The sequence below is a fragment of the Conger conger genome, chromosome 3 (genome assembly GCF_963514075.1).
Source record: "Conger conger chromosome 3, fConCon1.1, whole genome shotgun sequence".
NCBI classification, from domain to species: domain Eukaryota; kingdom Metazoa; phylum Chordata; class Actinopteri; order Anguilliformes; family Congridae; genus Conger; species Conger conger.
This window is the reverse complement of record NC_083762.1, coordinates 76,386,309-76,402,566: the sequence shown is the minus strand read 5'-3', so window position 1 is coordinate 76,402,566 and position 16,258 is coordinate 76,386,309. Positions and strand designations below refer to the sequence as shown.

The window sequence follows — 16,258 nt, the reverse complement described above, 5'->3', positions numbered from 1 at the left end:
ATTAATGATAATAACTGCTTTTATCATAGCATTCCTGGCAGTCTATATATTAAAATACAGATTTTTTTGTTCCAAACATATAAAGAGTAAAGAGGTAGCACTGCCGCCTCACACAAAGGAGGTCCTGGGTTCGAATCCCTGTCGGCCGGGACCTCTCTGTGTGGAGTTTCGCCCAACGTATGCTGGGATAGGCTCCAGCCCCCCTGTTCAGGATAAGCGGGTTAAGATAATGTATGGATGGATGAAAAACGTAATGAAAAAAAACTACTGCCGAATAAATGTAACATGGCTATAATGTTTATATTTTACAGAATACAAACATCTACTTTACAGTCAAAGTCAAAATATTATTACTTACTGAAAGCTTCATTTAGCATGAAAGAATGCAATAGTGGCAAATATTAAATATTAACAAATCACAGGAGAAGCTTTACATTGTCTTCTTCCATCTCTAATGGAATTGCACCGTACAGACATGAGATTTCATGTTTTATATGTAGACTTTTTGTTTTGTTCATCCATTTGATTGCTGCACATTACTTTTTGCAGATGCTTGCATAGACCACCTTATCAGGTTCTTCTTCCTGCAAATATACATATACATATCAGAATTTTGGTTAACATGAACTTTGAACATGTTTGAACTCTGCACACTTGTTTGGCCACCAAACAAGTGAAATAAAATGATCTGGATGACCAAATATTTGTGAATTAAGAACTGTGCATTTTTAACGTTACTGGCTCAAAGTCTTCAACAATAAAAAGTAGACCATCTGTATACAAAATGCAGCCATTTCATATTGGATTGCTTTCATGAATATGAAATGCACAGTCTCCATTACTGTATGTAAATGACAATAAAATCCTAATGTGTTCTCCTGCTAATCTCTGGGAACATACTTACGGAGCGATACTGGATGTTTGACTGGCTCCTTTGTCTGTGACGGTCTGTAACACCAAACGATCAAACATCATTACATAACCAAATGATAACTTGCTTGTACTGACTTCATATTTATGAGAGTGGTAGCAGTTATGACCTTGTTACCTCTCTCATAAATATAATCTCCAATCCCAAATACTTATTATGGAACTTCTCATCACATGGGAGCACATTAGCCAAGCCTCGTATTACGAATAACTTTTGCTGATTGGATGGGCACCACAGGCCTACGTACATGTTTCAAGATGTAACTCCAACTCCTGCTTTTAATAGTTGAATTAAGTCAATCATTTATTTGATTTGAAATCGTAGATAAAGCCAGGAGCTACAGCTGCAGGTTGAACATACCCTGTGTGTCCTGGGTGGAAACAGGTTACCGTTGTCCAGTGCAGGAGTGAACCGCATTGGGGCCGACAGCAGTTCACAAAATGAGGCAGAAATAATCGGTGGGAAGGAAAGCCACCAGGCACAGCAGCCCTTGGGGGAATGGAGCTCTGCACCCCTTTCATAAGGCAGTGGGCGCCCAACGTTTACGTGTGGCACCCGTCCCATCACCATCACTGGAGAAATCCCCTGAAGTGCAATATGACGATTTCATAATAACGACAAGGCTGCAGACTTACCGAGACTGAGAGCGGTCTGGGAGAACACAGAGTACTGGAGTTCTTCACTTCCTGTCTCCTCTGTAGAGGCGCGCGGGTTTGCTGTTTGTAAGAAAGCGCACACAGCCGATTAGAATGTTTTTAGCGCAAAGACACACCTTCCTCTGGCTCACATGTGAAGCAGCAAAACACAAGAAGCTAATTAACTGCCGTTTCATCTGGATATATGACTATTTTAGGATCGTTCAGAACTAACACACACACACACACACACACACACACACACAGTATATGGATGTATAGACACATATACAGTAATTTCAAAAGCTTCTCTTTTTTTGGTGCTCAATAATAATTTCAACACTCGGGAACAGAAAATTGATGTAATTCCTTCACTATAAAATACTACAATGAACTTTTTACTATCGCCTATCCAAATATTTTTCCGGTTTTGTTTTGTTTTGTTTTGTTTTTTTAACAGGAAATTCTCAATTTCTCTCAGTTGGAAAGAACAGCGGTGCCCCTCAGGTAAGCTCCGTCCCACCCAGACTCTGCTGCGACTCCCAGGCAGCTGGGTCCACTGATGGGGCCGGCCGGGGTCTCTGACTACGGGGCCCAACCTGGGCCTGAACGGCATCACACGAAGACCACCCAGGCGGCGGCAAGTCAAATGCACAATGTTACAGACAGAAACGTGCAACAAGTTACTATACATGTGTGAAAACCAGATCTTAAATCTAATACAGCGCACCGTGTCTAATCAAAACGTCGACAAGTCAATGAGACTGCCTCTAGCTTTTTTATCGTAGATGTAAAAACCAGCTCAACACGTTTCAGATTGTTCTGTATTACCCGGGCAGGGAACGTGGAGTTGTGACCAGCCTCTGTAGCCCCATATCCAGCCATATTTGGGGAATGATTTGGGCCAGACTTATACCCTGCATTTACAGGGTGCCAGTCTGTGTAGAACCATTCATCCTCCTTTCGGAGAAGGCCAACCTGTGACCCATAGGAACACACACCCATCATTTTGGCACATGGAACGTATGGGGCCAGTTTCACTGACACTGGCTAAGCTTAGTCCTGGACTAAATAGAGTTTTGTATAGAGAACGGCCAACATTTCATTTAGTCTAGGACTGGGCTTAATCTTAATGTCTCCAACACTGGCCCATAAAGTCAGCCTTCCCATGTACGACTGTATGGTTCATGCAGCATATCCACGTTACCTTGATTGTTCTGTATCTCTGCAGCATCACTGTAGATGTTGTCCGCTCCACTGGAATCGGCGTTGCCTCCCACTGCTAATGTGCATAGAAGTGTGACAGACAGAAAGCAAACATTTTAAAATGACTTCATAGAAATTACTATATAGGGAACACTGAGCCACATTAAGAAAAAAGAAATTTTGTCACTCTGCAGTAAATAAGTTAAGTCATGTTATCATGACTTATTATATGTTATATTATTGTGTCATTTATTTTTTTCAACACCCCATTTCCTCTACTTCCTTTCTGGCTGAAATCCACAAAGAGCTGAGCGAATGGAGGGACTGAATGAACTGGACACACTCTAACTGTGCCCACTGCGGACCATAGCCAAACAGCTAGCGTAGCCTCAGGCTGTAATTCCATCTAATACAGTTACCAGGTTACCACGGCGATCCATTAACCTATACAGGGTATGTTAACCCATTTGCAGCAACAGCCTGTCAGAGGTTGCATTAGTTCTTCAGCTGGTAATGCTATTAATGCGGCCTGTAGCGTAGTGGTTAAGGTAAATGACTGGAACATGCAAGGTTGGTGGTTCTAATCCCGGTGTAGCCACAATTAGATCCACACAGCCGTTGGGCCCTTGAGCAGGGCCCTTAACCCCGCATTGCTCCAGGGGAGGATTGTCTCCTGCTTAGTCTAATCAACTGTACGTCGCTCTGGATAAGACCGTCTGCCAAATGCCAATAATGTAATGTAATGTGCAGGAGAGAAACACAAGGAAGCACTTTCTGTCAGTCATCTTTCTGGGAATGGATTCTACAGGCCATAAAATGACACAGATATTATGGTTTCAGAAAGATATTTTTAATAAGGCGATATCAGGGGAGCACAGTCAGGGGCTGATATCAATCATCAATATTTGACGGTCTGACGAGTAGGTTTGCACAGACATCAAACCAGGAAGGAAAAATGTAAGCAGTTGGGTTATTGCAAGCAAACGTTTCGACTTATTTCATTATTAAGAATGGAGTCTAGAGAGCAACTGAGTACACAGCTTTGCTTGTAAATTTGGCTGGTATCAACTAAGAATGAATAAAAATAATGGATAAGAGGTTCAGATTAGACTAGTTCTACTTTTTGAGCGCTACCTTTTTACTTAATCTACACCATCAACAGCCAATCAGATCACTTAACCTACACCATCAGCAGCCAATCAGATGTGTCGACCCTCTGGTGCATCATATCAGCCAATGTAAATAAGTCTGTTCTGAGCTGTTATCAGCTGATACATAAATTAATGAAATATACTTCTTGCCAATTAAATAAAACATTATATTATCCTTCCTTCAGGAGGGACAAACTTGGTACGAGTAATTGTAGCCTACCATCAGAGAACAAACAGAAAAAAACTGTTGTAAAGGTTAAAACTTGCATTTCGTCAAGGGCAAAATATTTTTAAGTACTGTCTCTGTTACTTTAACATAGCCACATTGAAATGAAGTATGTATAAAATAACAAAATGACAAAATTAACAACCTAATTAAAACATTTTTTTTTTACAATATCACACTGACTGTACTTGCATGGTGGAGTTCAAAGCTATGTTTTAGAGTGAATGCTCTGTGGAAGTGTTGCTTTTCTGTCAGAGAGTGAACGGTGAACGGGGAACAGAGTGCTCTTACCTGTTGCTCTTTTCAGACGGCGAGACAACAGTCCTCCGAACAACAACAACAACAGTCCAACACACACCGCGGCAGTACAGGCCAAAATGATCACCAGCTGCCTTCCATCATCTGTATTACCACAAAAGAAGAAAACTTAACAGGGGAGCTCAGAACATGGAGAGTATTCAATGTCCTTATTTAGCCGCATGAAAGTTAGTCAAATTAAAAGTTACACTCTTTATTTAGCCTAACTACCCAAGACTATTGCATATGACATGAAACTGTGACATGACAAAATGTAATGCTTACTTTTTCAATTTAAATTTTTAGATAGAGTATACTGACAGTACCAAACCTTGAGCCCTACTGGTTCTCACGTTTTCTGAAGGGACATTTTGAAAAGTTAATAACAAGGGGGCCAGATCAATGTTACATTGGTGTTATGTATACAAAGCTGAAAGCGATCACAAAGAGCAAGGCCAATTTAGATGAATAAATATGACTTACAGTAAGGGGGCTGCCATAGGAAACACTAGGGCACAGGAGTGAGAAGCAACAGTTTCAGTTCCTATTTTAACAGCTTAATTCTGATTCCGTCTAGTCATCAGTTGTTCATTTTGAGACTTTTTAAAGTTAATTTTAAGGCTGCCGATATCACTGCCACTCTCTTTCCATTTGTAAATACTTCATGGACAACTATAGATGCTTTAAAAATCTGCATCTGGCATGCATATTGACAACCTTAGGAACACATTTAAACAACTTCCTGGATAATACCCTTCCCCCTGTCACGTGGCGTGGTGCTGCTCTACTGTTTCTGGGAAGTTCCAAAATAGAAGGGAAAATTAATTTAGATCATTTTGCTTATTGACCAAACTAATTCATATTTGTATTATTAAAACTGCATCTTACTGTCCTTGCAACCAAAAAAATCCAAGTGAAAAACGAATAGATAATTTGTAGGAAGAAAATTTGAAAAGAAAAATCCAATAATGTCCTGGTTGGAATAAAATCATGTTCAAAGGTAATTTACATACACCTGTCATCAATACAAGTATAACCCCAAATAAAGACGAACATTTCCTGCTGGATTTTCTTGACATTTTCTTGGTTGTATCAATAGGCCCTAGTTCTTATCTTTGTTGTACAGGTAGCAGTTGAAATTGCACTTCCCTCTTGGGTCTTTCAGCGCACTTATCCCTGGTTATGGGTATGCACTTTGCACTTTGTTGTACGTCGCTCTGGATAAGAGCGTCTGCCAAATGCCATTAATGTAACACTGGGATAACCATGGACTGCAAGGAGCTTACAGGACATCTAAGGGATCCCATTGTTGAAAGGTAATCCAATCAGCAAGGGGGGTATGAAATAATTTCGAAGGCATTTGATGTACCATGGAACACATTGAAGACCAATCAATAAGGGTAAAGAGCAAAGTGGCATCACAACAACATTGCCAAGACATCGTCCCACCAGGATGTCCCTCCAAAGTTTATGACAGGGCGAGGAGAAAACATATCAGGGAGGCAGCCTACTACAACCATATAGGACCTATAGGAACTGGTCACCCCCTGCATGTGAGAAAACAATCTCCCTTATTCTGCCATGTCTAGAGAATGGGGTTTGTGGAGAGATGGAAGCCATTTCACACTCAGACACACACACACAGACACACACACAAATCCAATTGCACCTAAATTGAGCAAAAAATGCATTCAGTCACTATGTGGGAAAATGTCTTACAGTTTGAATAGACCAAAGATATGTTTGGAGCAAAGACACCACAGCTCCATCACTAAAGGACCGCCGTGCCTCCTGTGGAGCACAGTGGGGGCAGCATCATGCCTTGGCGGCTGCTTTACTTCAGCTGGGACAGGGGGTCGTGCCAAGATACAAATAGCTCCAAATATTGGAACGAAACCTTCCGACCTCAGAAAGCTGAGGATTTCGCCTTCTGGCATGATAATGATCCAAATCACACATCCAAGTCAACCAAGGAATGACGTCAAAAAAGGAAAAGCAAAGGCTAAGAATGGCCCACTAAGAGCGTAGACGTCAGTCTAATCCTCTGGAATGATACACTATGCATGACTGTGCACAGGATATCCCCACTTTTTTTGCAAGGAACAGAGTGAAAACCTGCAGGAATGGTAGACCTGCAGGAACAGGGTGGGTTGGTTTGTACCTAGCAGCGTGAGGTGCAGGGGGACCTGTGCTCTGAGCACGCTCCCTGTGAACACCACACAGGCCCAGTGTAGCTGGTCTTCAGTGAGGCTGGGCAGGGTGAGGCTGAGCATCGTTTTTGGGGCTCTTTCTGTCAGGACCTCCTGTTTTACGAGCTCCCCCCTGCCCCCCTTCATCCGGAGCCAGGCCAGGGTCACAGAGTTGATCACCCGCGATATCTCACAGTTCAGCACAACTGACTGATTCCTGGAAAGACCACCAGGGGGCTCTGCAGAGACTAAGAGAGTACATGCATTATTTATTTATTCAGGAAAAATGCAGATATCATCCATTATTAGGAATTGAGTTTCCGTAAAAAGTGCACTACCTTCATGATTTTGGACCAACACTTCTGTTGCTTACTGTTCGCTGATGATGATGCATGACACAGAATGTGGTAAAACAAACAAACAAACTAAAACTAAAAAATCTAACTTAATAAGCATCATGTTCAATCATACTGCGATGTATTCAGTCCTGTAAATTGTGTAATCTGTAAACTTACCCCGAATAGTTACCAGAGTTACTGTAGCCACCACGTTGCTACCATAATAACAGGTGTACCTTCCACTGTCGCCAAACTTCACTGGTGAGATTCTCAGAGGAAACTTATGCCCATCATAGACATCAAATGAGAATCTGTCTTTATCTGTCTTCATGGAAACTGACACATGCTTGTGTTTATCAGCTGAGATCAGAAGGATAAAGGACTGAGACAGTGGGGTCCAAAACCAGTCAGCTTTATTGGATGAGCTGTGAGAATGGCAGATTAGCACCACCTCACTGCCGTTCAAACTCCCTCTGTACAGAGTGCGTGGTGCGCCTACTGAACCTGCAGAAATAAGTTGTGGTTAGAATCACTTTATGTCCAGTTGGCGCATGTACTAATGCTACAGGTAGTGAGCAACAAATGTGAATAACTGTGCGCAAGTCAGCCAACTCACACAGAGGTGTTGGAAGATGGAAGCCTCATTACAGAATAGCCCATGAACAATATAGCACCTTTTACAACCATGCAAGCTATAATTACAGACAGACCAGCATGCCTACAGGTCTATGTCAGAACATGGCATGCCAGTACTTTCTTCAATGAATATATAAAATCCATGTATGATAATTTTTAAAAACCATAGTATATTAGAGTCAAACATAACTGTCATTTCTATCTACAGTAATGAGGGAGTCAAGCCTACAGTATGCATTTACATTTTGGAGTTTCTATTATTATTATTATTATTATTATTATTATTATTTGACAACCTTTATCTCAGATGGAAACATGCTTGTCGGAACATTGTTTGTAGGAATTTCAACATTAATACGTTAGAATTCTTATTACTTTTTTTAAACAAACGCACATGTCTCAACTTCAGTGGCGAGTTTTCTTTCTTTTTGTCCTTCAAATAAAATTGGTGCTGAATAGGGGTTTGAGAATATCCTAATCCCCTAAATTGGAGAATCTCATGGCTGTTTATAGCTGCATACGTAGCATACGTAGTGTCAGCAGCCTCCTTCTTTTCACACCACAGCCCACAGCCAAGCTTCCACAGAGGTAGAATAAATATTCTGCAAACTTGCCACATACAGTATCTGCATTTACATACACAACACTGGATTTTTAAGATGACTAGGGTAGCACATGGATTCATCTTCAGTGTTAAGACACCACATTTCCGCTGATAAAAAAGAAAGGTAAAAGCTAACAATGCTTTTGTAGAAGATCCACTGAAAAATGCATGCAGAGTATCATACCCTCATTGACTCTAAATGTATGGGGAACGCTGAAAATAAGTACTCCGTTTCGTCTGAGTGTACAGTTATATGTTCCCGCACTGTGTTGCTCAACACTGTGGATGATGATGTGGGCAGTGTTGTTGCAGAGCAGCGTTGTGTTAGCAGTGGGTTCTTTGTCCCGTTCCCAGGCCAGTGTAGCTGAATCTGGAAGGTGGGATACCTCACAGCTCAAGGCCACATCATAACCTTCATTTATTATGAAGGGTGATGGATTCACTGTAGGAGGAAAGAGATATTGATTTAGCGAAAGGTAAACCTTTTCATCAAATCATTGTGTGGGCTACATCTCAAAACTATATTCATTGAATTTAAAGCAATATATTATACACAGTCCTCCAGTTCTGTATTGAGAAGTCAAAGAAAAACATAACTGAAAATACATTTTAACCAGCCTCTTGTGCTATGTACTCTTAAAAACAGGCTAATGATATCTATATCATCTCAGAATGAATAAAGCATTGACTTAAACCATGAGCTATATGAGTGAATACTATACTGGTGTATTGATTCCATTTTACATATCATTTAAATCTAACATCAAATTCAACTTTTCTGAAAGTAAAATACAAGATATAACTCAACAATGTTATGCGTTATGTATTTTATGTAGAATGAAGTAGGTATCTTTCTTACTGCACATTCATTACTTACATAACTACATAAAAGAGTAAATTTACCTTTTACAGCAGACACTTTAATCTGGGCCAAGTTCACTTTCTCTGGTTTAGTTTGAATAAAAGTAAAAACCCCTGTGTTCTCTAACTGTGGTTCCAGACGAATGCCATACTTGCTTTCCTTTGAAATATAAAAAATCCTTGAATTCCACACAAAGTCTCCATTGGACTGTATAGTTATTATCACTATTATATTGCTTCCATCATGTGATGTCCACTCCCAGATGAATTCTTTCCCTTTGGGCTCAGCTGGGGCTTGTAGAGAGATGTCTTGTCTCTGCCCAGGAAGTAAGTATTTGTACTGCACTAACACTGCAGAAAGAGAAAAATATATGAAATATACCAATTGAGATCCAATTGAGTTCAAGGCAAGACAATATTGCATGTCAATATGGAGATTAATTGCAGTGAGTTAATTCCAGTTAAACTAGGCGATTATATTCAAGATAAAACCCAAGGAAGTCTGGAAGCTTATACAGAACTATGAATGAAGATAAAGGTAGTTTATTTGGCTCTCAATTAATGAATATTTGAGCTGCATTTGACACTGAGATGAGCTCATACCAGCCATAGTCCTGCTTTTATACCTGTGCAAGATCTGCATCATGTCTTTTTCTATGCTCAGCGTGGTTGTAGAATTTGACAAACTATTCTCTTTTCACTGACACTTCCTGGAGTGGGATCCTGGCTAGCAGAAATTTGTTTTGTTTGCAGTACACCATCAACATTTCAATCTTCTGTTGATGTTGTTATATTGTGAATTTCTCCATGCAAAAACATGCATTTTTCTGGGTAGTGAATGGAGTCATTGTAATTATCTGCAAAATGATTTTACAATGTGTATGTACAACTGCATGTATACTGATAGGCAATATGTGGAAACTTCTCCTCTTGAGTCAAAAACTGAAAACACGAAATATTTGTCTGGGTCATTATAGTACTTATCTGTGTCATATACTCTTATAATTAAGACTGCATTTTTATATATATATATGGATATATATATATATCTGTGTGAGATCTATCTATGAATACGTAAGTAAATGTATAACTGAGGCAGACAGAGAGACTCACCCTCAGCTGAAAGTGTGTGACAGTACCATGATATCCAGAGTAGGGTCCACCACTGTACCATCCCCATGGCTTCTGCCCTATACAGCCCTTCTGGTTACTGGTGTCTAACTTCTGCCCAACACAGCCCTTCTGGTTATGGGTGTGTAGCTTCTTTCCACAATATAACTTCTCAGGAAATGGCTAGAATAAGAGGAAGTACAAACCACTTTGGCTGAGCTGTGGTAAGCAAGGGTGGCACGGATGGTGCAGGGGGTAGCACTGCCGCCTCACAGCAAGGAAGTCCTGGGTTTGAATCTCGGCCGGGGCCTCTCTGTGTGGAGTTTGCATGTTCTCCCCGTGTTTGCGTGTGTTTCCTCCGGGTACTCCGGTTTCCTCCCACAGTCCAAAGACATGCAGGTTAGGCTGATTGGAGAGTCTAAATTGCCCATAGGTATGAGTGTGTGAGTGAATGGTGGGTGTGCCCTGCGATGGACTGGCGACCTATCCAGGGTGTATTCCTGCCTTTTGCCCAACGTATGCTGGGATAGGCTCCAGCCCCCTGCGACCCTGTTCAGGATTAGCGGGTTAGGCTAATAAATGAATGAATGAATGAATGAATGAATGAATGAATGAATGAATGAATGAATGAATGAATGTGTTATGCAACAGATTGCTCACGTTTAATGAGTCTTGTGAAATCTATGGTTCTGCTCTTGGCTGTGCTCAGCACTGTGACATCTTTGAAGTAATAAAGCTATCGTTTAACGAATGTTTACTTCAGTTCGTAGAATGATGCTCTTTTTTGTGCCAAGATATATTATTATTATGTGGAGTAAAGTGTTCATTCCCAAAGTATATGGAACACACTTTACTGGCTTCTGTTTGAAACTGTTTCACCACTGAAGCTGCAACACTTCACATGAAAGCATGACATGTGAAGAGGGCGGCCTGTAGCGTTGTGGTTATGGTACATGACTGGGACGCGTAAGGTTGGTGGTTCGATCCCCAGTGTAGCCACAATACGCACACTGGGGATCAAGCAAGGCCCTTAACCCTGCATTGCTCCAGGGGAGGATTGTCTCCTGCTTAGTCTAATCAACAGTAAGTCGCTCTGGGTAAGAGCGTCTGCCAAATGCCATTAATGTAATGTATCTTCCAGTGGAAGGTGAAGGTGCAGGTCTATGATCCCCATAATCAATGACTGAAATAAATGTGCAACTTCTCTCTAAACACAGGGAAGCACGGTCTATTCCTATAAAAGACGGCACACTTCACCTGCAGCCGTTTAGAGTGGCTTGTGACTCACACACACGTTTTTAGCAGGCTGACCACAAGGGGGAGCCATTGTCCCCCAGAAAGTTGAAATTCATGCTACATAGTTACATTGTTTGTCCTTATTTACCTTATGTGAGGTTTTCATCAATCCAAATGCACAAGTATTTTTAATGGGGGAGTCCTTCAATAGAATGCATATCTGGACAATTTCATCATACCTTTAGTTTAAAAATATTTATATTTGGTCCCAGTTCATGACAATTCTATCCAAACAAGGTTATGTAATGAGCAAATGCAATTTTGCAGCCGTTTTATTATTAATGATAATAAGGGTACTTAACTATAGATAGATGCACACCGACAAGTACACCACTGCTTTTTTCTTTTATCATAGCATTCCCGACAGTCTATAAATTAAAATAGAGATTTTTTTTGTTCCAAACATATAAAGAGTAAAGAGGTAGCACTGCCGCTTCACAGCAAGGAGGTCCTGGGTTTGAATCCCAGTCGGCCGGGACCTCTCTGTGTGGAGTTTGCATGTTCTCCCCGTGTTTTCGTGGGTTTCCTCCAGGTACTCCGGTTTCCTCTCACAGTCCAAAGACATGCAGGTTAGGCTGATTGGAGAGTCTAAAATTGCCCGTGGGTATGAGTGTGTGAGTGAATGGTGTGTGTGCCCTGCGATGGACTGGCAACCTGACCAGGGTGTATTCCTGCCTTTCGCCCAACGTATGCTGGGATAGGCTCCAGCCTTCCTGTTCAGGATAAGCGGGTTAAGATAAAGGACGGATTGATGAAAAAAGTAAAGAAAAAAAATACTGCCAAATAAATGTAACATGGCTATAATGTTTATATTTTACAGAATACAACTGTCTACTTTACAGCCAAAGTCAAAATATTATTACTTACTGAAAGCTTCATTTAGCAAGAAAGAATGCAACAGTGGCAAATATTAAATACAAACAGATCACAGGAGAAGCTTGACATTGTCTTCTTCCTTCTCTAATGGAATTGCACCATACAGACATGAGATTTCATGTTTTATATGTAGACTTTTTGTTTTGTTCATCCATTTGATTGCTGCACATTACTTTTTGCAGATGCTTGCATAGACCACCTTATCAGGTTCTTCTTCCTGCAAATATACATCAGAATTTTGATTACCATGAACTTTTAACATGTTTGAACTCTGAACACTTGTTTGGCCACCAAACAATCGAAATAAAATGATCTGGATGACCAAATATTTGTGAATTAAGAACTGTGCATTTTTAACGTGACTGACTCAAAGTTTTCAATGATAAAAAGTGGACCATCTGCATACAAAATGCAGCCATTTCATATTGGATTGGTTTCATGAATATGAAATGCACAGTCTCCATTACTGTATGTAAATGATGATTAAATCCTTATTGTGTTCTCCTGCTAATCTCTGGGAACATACTTACAGAGCGATACTGGGTGTTTAACTGGCTCCTTTGTCTGTGATGGTCTGTAACACCAAACGATCAAACATCATTACATAACCAAATGATAACTTGCTTGTACTGACTTCATATTTATGAGAGTGGTAGCAGTTATGACCTTGTTATCACTCTCATAAATATAATCTCCAATCCCAAATACTTATTATGGAACTTCTCATCACACATGAATACATTAGCCAAGCCCCGTATTACACATAACTTTTGCTGATTGGATGGGCACCACAGGCCTACGTACATGTTTCAGGATGTAATTCCAACTCCTGCGTTTAATAGTTGAATTAAGTTCATCATTTATTTGATTTGAAATTGTAGATAAAGCCAGGAGCTACAGCTGCAGGTTGAGCATACCCTGTGTGCCCTGGGTGGAAACAGGTTACCGTTGTCCAGTGCAGGAGTGAACCGCATTGTTGCCGACAGCAGTTCACAAAATGAGGCAGAAATAATCGGTGGGAAGGAAAGCCACCAGGCACAGCAGCCCTTGGGGGAATGGAGCTCTGCACCCCTTTCATAAGGCAGTGGGCGCCCCACGTTTACGTGTGGCACCCGTCCCATCACCATCACTGGAGAAATCCCCTGAAGTGCAATATGACTATTTCATAATAACGACAAGCCTGCAGACTTACCGAGACTGAGAGCGGTCTGGGAGAACACAGAGTACTGGAGTTCTTCACTTCCTGTCTCCTCTGTAGAGGCGCGTGGGTTTGCTGTTTGTAAGAAAGCGCACACAGCCGATTAGAATGTTTTTAGCGCAAAGACACACCTTCCTCTGGCTCACATGTGAAGCAGCAAAACACAAGAAGCTAATTAACTGCCGTTTCATCTGGATATATGACTATTTTAGGATCGTTCAGAACTAACACACACACACACACACACACACACACACACAGTATATGGATGTATAGACACATATACAGTAATTTCAAAAGCTTCTCTTTTTTTGGTGCTCAATAATAATTTCAACACTCGGGAACAGAAAATTGATGTAATTCCTTCACTATAAAATACTACAATGAACTTTTTACTATCGCCTATCCAAATATTTTTCCGGTTTTGTTTTGTTTTGTTTTGTTTTTTTAACAGGAAATTCTCAATTTCTCTCAGTTGGAAAGAACAGCGGTGCCCCTCAGGTAAGCTCCGTCCCACCCAGACTCTGCTGCGACTCCCAGGAAGCTGGGTCCACTGATGGGGCCGGCCGGGGTCTCTGACTACGGGGCCCAACCTGGGCCTGAACGGCATCACACGAAGACCACCCTGGAAAGGGCTAAACTCCACGGGCAGAGGACTCCAAGTGTCCGTGCCGTTCCCTTGAGTGGTCGACAAGGCCTGCATCTCAATACACATTTATTTTAAATTAAATTTAACCCTTATTCAACCAGGGTCGGCTCGTTGAACTTTCTCAAGAGCGACCTGGCCAAGGCAGGCGGCGGCAAGTCAAATGCACAATGTTACAGACAGAAACGTACAGTAAGTTACTATACATGTGTGAAAACCAGATCTTAAATCTAATACAGCGCGCCGTGTCTAATCAAAACGTCGACAAGTCAACGAGACTGCCTCTAGCTTCTTTATCGTAGATGTAAAAACCAGCTCAACACGTTTCAGATCGTTCTGTATTACCCGGGCAGGAAACGTGGAGTTGTGACCAGCCTCTGTAGCCCCATATCCAGCCATATTTGGGGAATGATTTGGGCCAGACTTATACCCTGCATTTACAGGGTGCCAGTCTGTGTAGAACCATTCATCCTCCTTTCGGAGAAGGCCAACCTGTGACCCATAGGAACACACACCCATCATTTTGGCACATGGAACGTATGGGGCCGGTTTCACTGACACTGGCTAAGCTTAGTCCTGGACGAAACAGAGTTTTGTATAGAGAACGGGCAACATTGAATTTAGTCTAGGACTAGTGTCTCCAACACTGGCCCATAAAGTCAGCCTTCCCATGTACGACTGTATGGTTCATGCAGCATATCCGTAGTTGAGTTATCCACGTTACCTTGATCGTTCTGTATCTCTGCAGCATCACTGTAGATGTTGTCCGCTCCACTGGAATCGGCGTTGCCTCCCACTGCTAATGTGCATAGAAGTGTGACAGACAGAAAGCAAACATTTTAAAATGACTTCATAGAAATTACTATATAGGGAATACTGAGCCACATTACGAAAAAGATATTTTGTCACTCTGCAGTAAATAAGTTAAGTCATGTGATCAATCCATACATGGCCTATTATTATATGTTATATTATAGTGTCATTTATTTTTTTCAACACACCATTTCCTCTACTTCCTTTCTGGCTGAAATCCACAAAGAGCTGAGCGAATGGAGGGACTGAATGAACTGTGCCCACTGCGGACCATAGCCAAACAGCTAGCCTCAGGCTGTAATTCCATCTAATACAGTTACCAGGTTACCATGGCGAACTATTAACCTATACAGGGTAAGTTAACCCATTTGCAGCAACAGCCTGTCAGAGGTTGCATTAGTTCTTCAGCTGGTAATGCTATTAATGCGGCCTGTAGCGTAGTGGTTAAGGTAAATGACTGGGACAAGCAAGGTCGGTGGTTCTAATCCCGGTGTAGCCACAATCAGATCCACACAGCCGTTGGGCCCTTGAGCAGGGCCCTTAACCCTGCATTGCTCCAGGGGAGGATTGTCGCCTGCTTAGTCTCATCAACTGTACGTCGCTCTGGATAAGAGCGTCTGCCAAATGCCAATAATGTAATGTAATATTTGGTCATCAGACATAATTAAATAAAACATTATATTATCCTTCCTTCAGGAGGGACAAACTTGGTACGAGTAATTGTAGCCTACCATCAAAGAACAAACAGAAAAAAACTGTTGTAAAGGTTAAAACTTGCATTTCGTCAAAGGCAAAATATTTTTAAGTACTGTCTCTGTTACTTTAACATAGCCACATTGAAATGAAGTATGTATAAAATAACAAAATGACAAAATTAACAACCTAATTTAAAAGTTTTTTTTTTTACAATATCACACTGACTGTACTTGCATGGTGGAGTTCAAAGCTATGTTTTAGAGTGAATGCTCTGTGGAAGTGTTGCTTTTCTGTCAGAGAGTGAACGGTGAACGGGGAACAGAGTGCTCTTACCTGTTGCTCTTTTCAGACGGCGAGACAACAGTCCTCCGAACAACAACAACAACAGTCCAACACACACCGCGGCAGTACAGGCCAAAATGATCACCAGCTGCCTTCCATCATCTGTATTACCACAAAAGAAGAAAACTTAACAGGTGAGCTCAGAACATGGAGAGTATTCAATTTCCTTATTTAGCCGCATGAAAGTTAGTCAAATTAAAAGTTACA

General features: G+C 41.2%; 1 long non-coding RNA gene across 1 annotated transcript; it reads right to left on the bottom strand.

Moving 5' to 3' along the window:
• Positions 1 to 275: 275 nt before the first annotated feature.
• On the bottom strand, positions 276 to 949 carry LOC133123282 (uncharacterized). The gene is made up of 2 exons (XR_009708223.1): positions 905 to 949; positions 276 to 584 (listed from the first exon to the last, which is right to left on the bottom strand). It is a non-coding gene; the product is annotated as an uncharacterized LOC133123282 (long non-coding RNA).
• Positions 950 to 16,258: the final 15,309 nt, after the last annotated feature.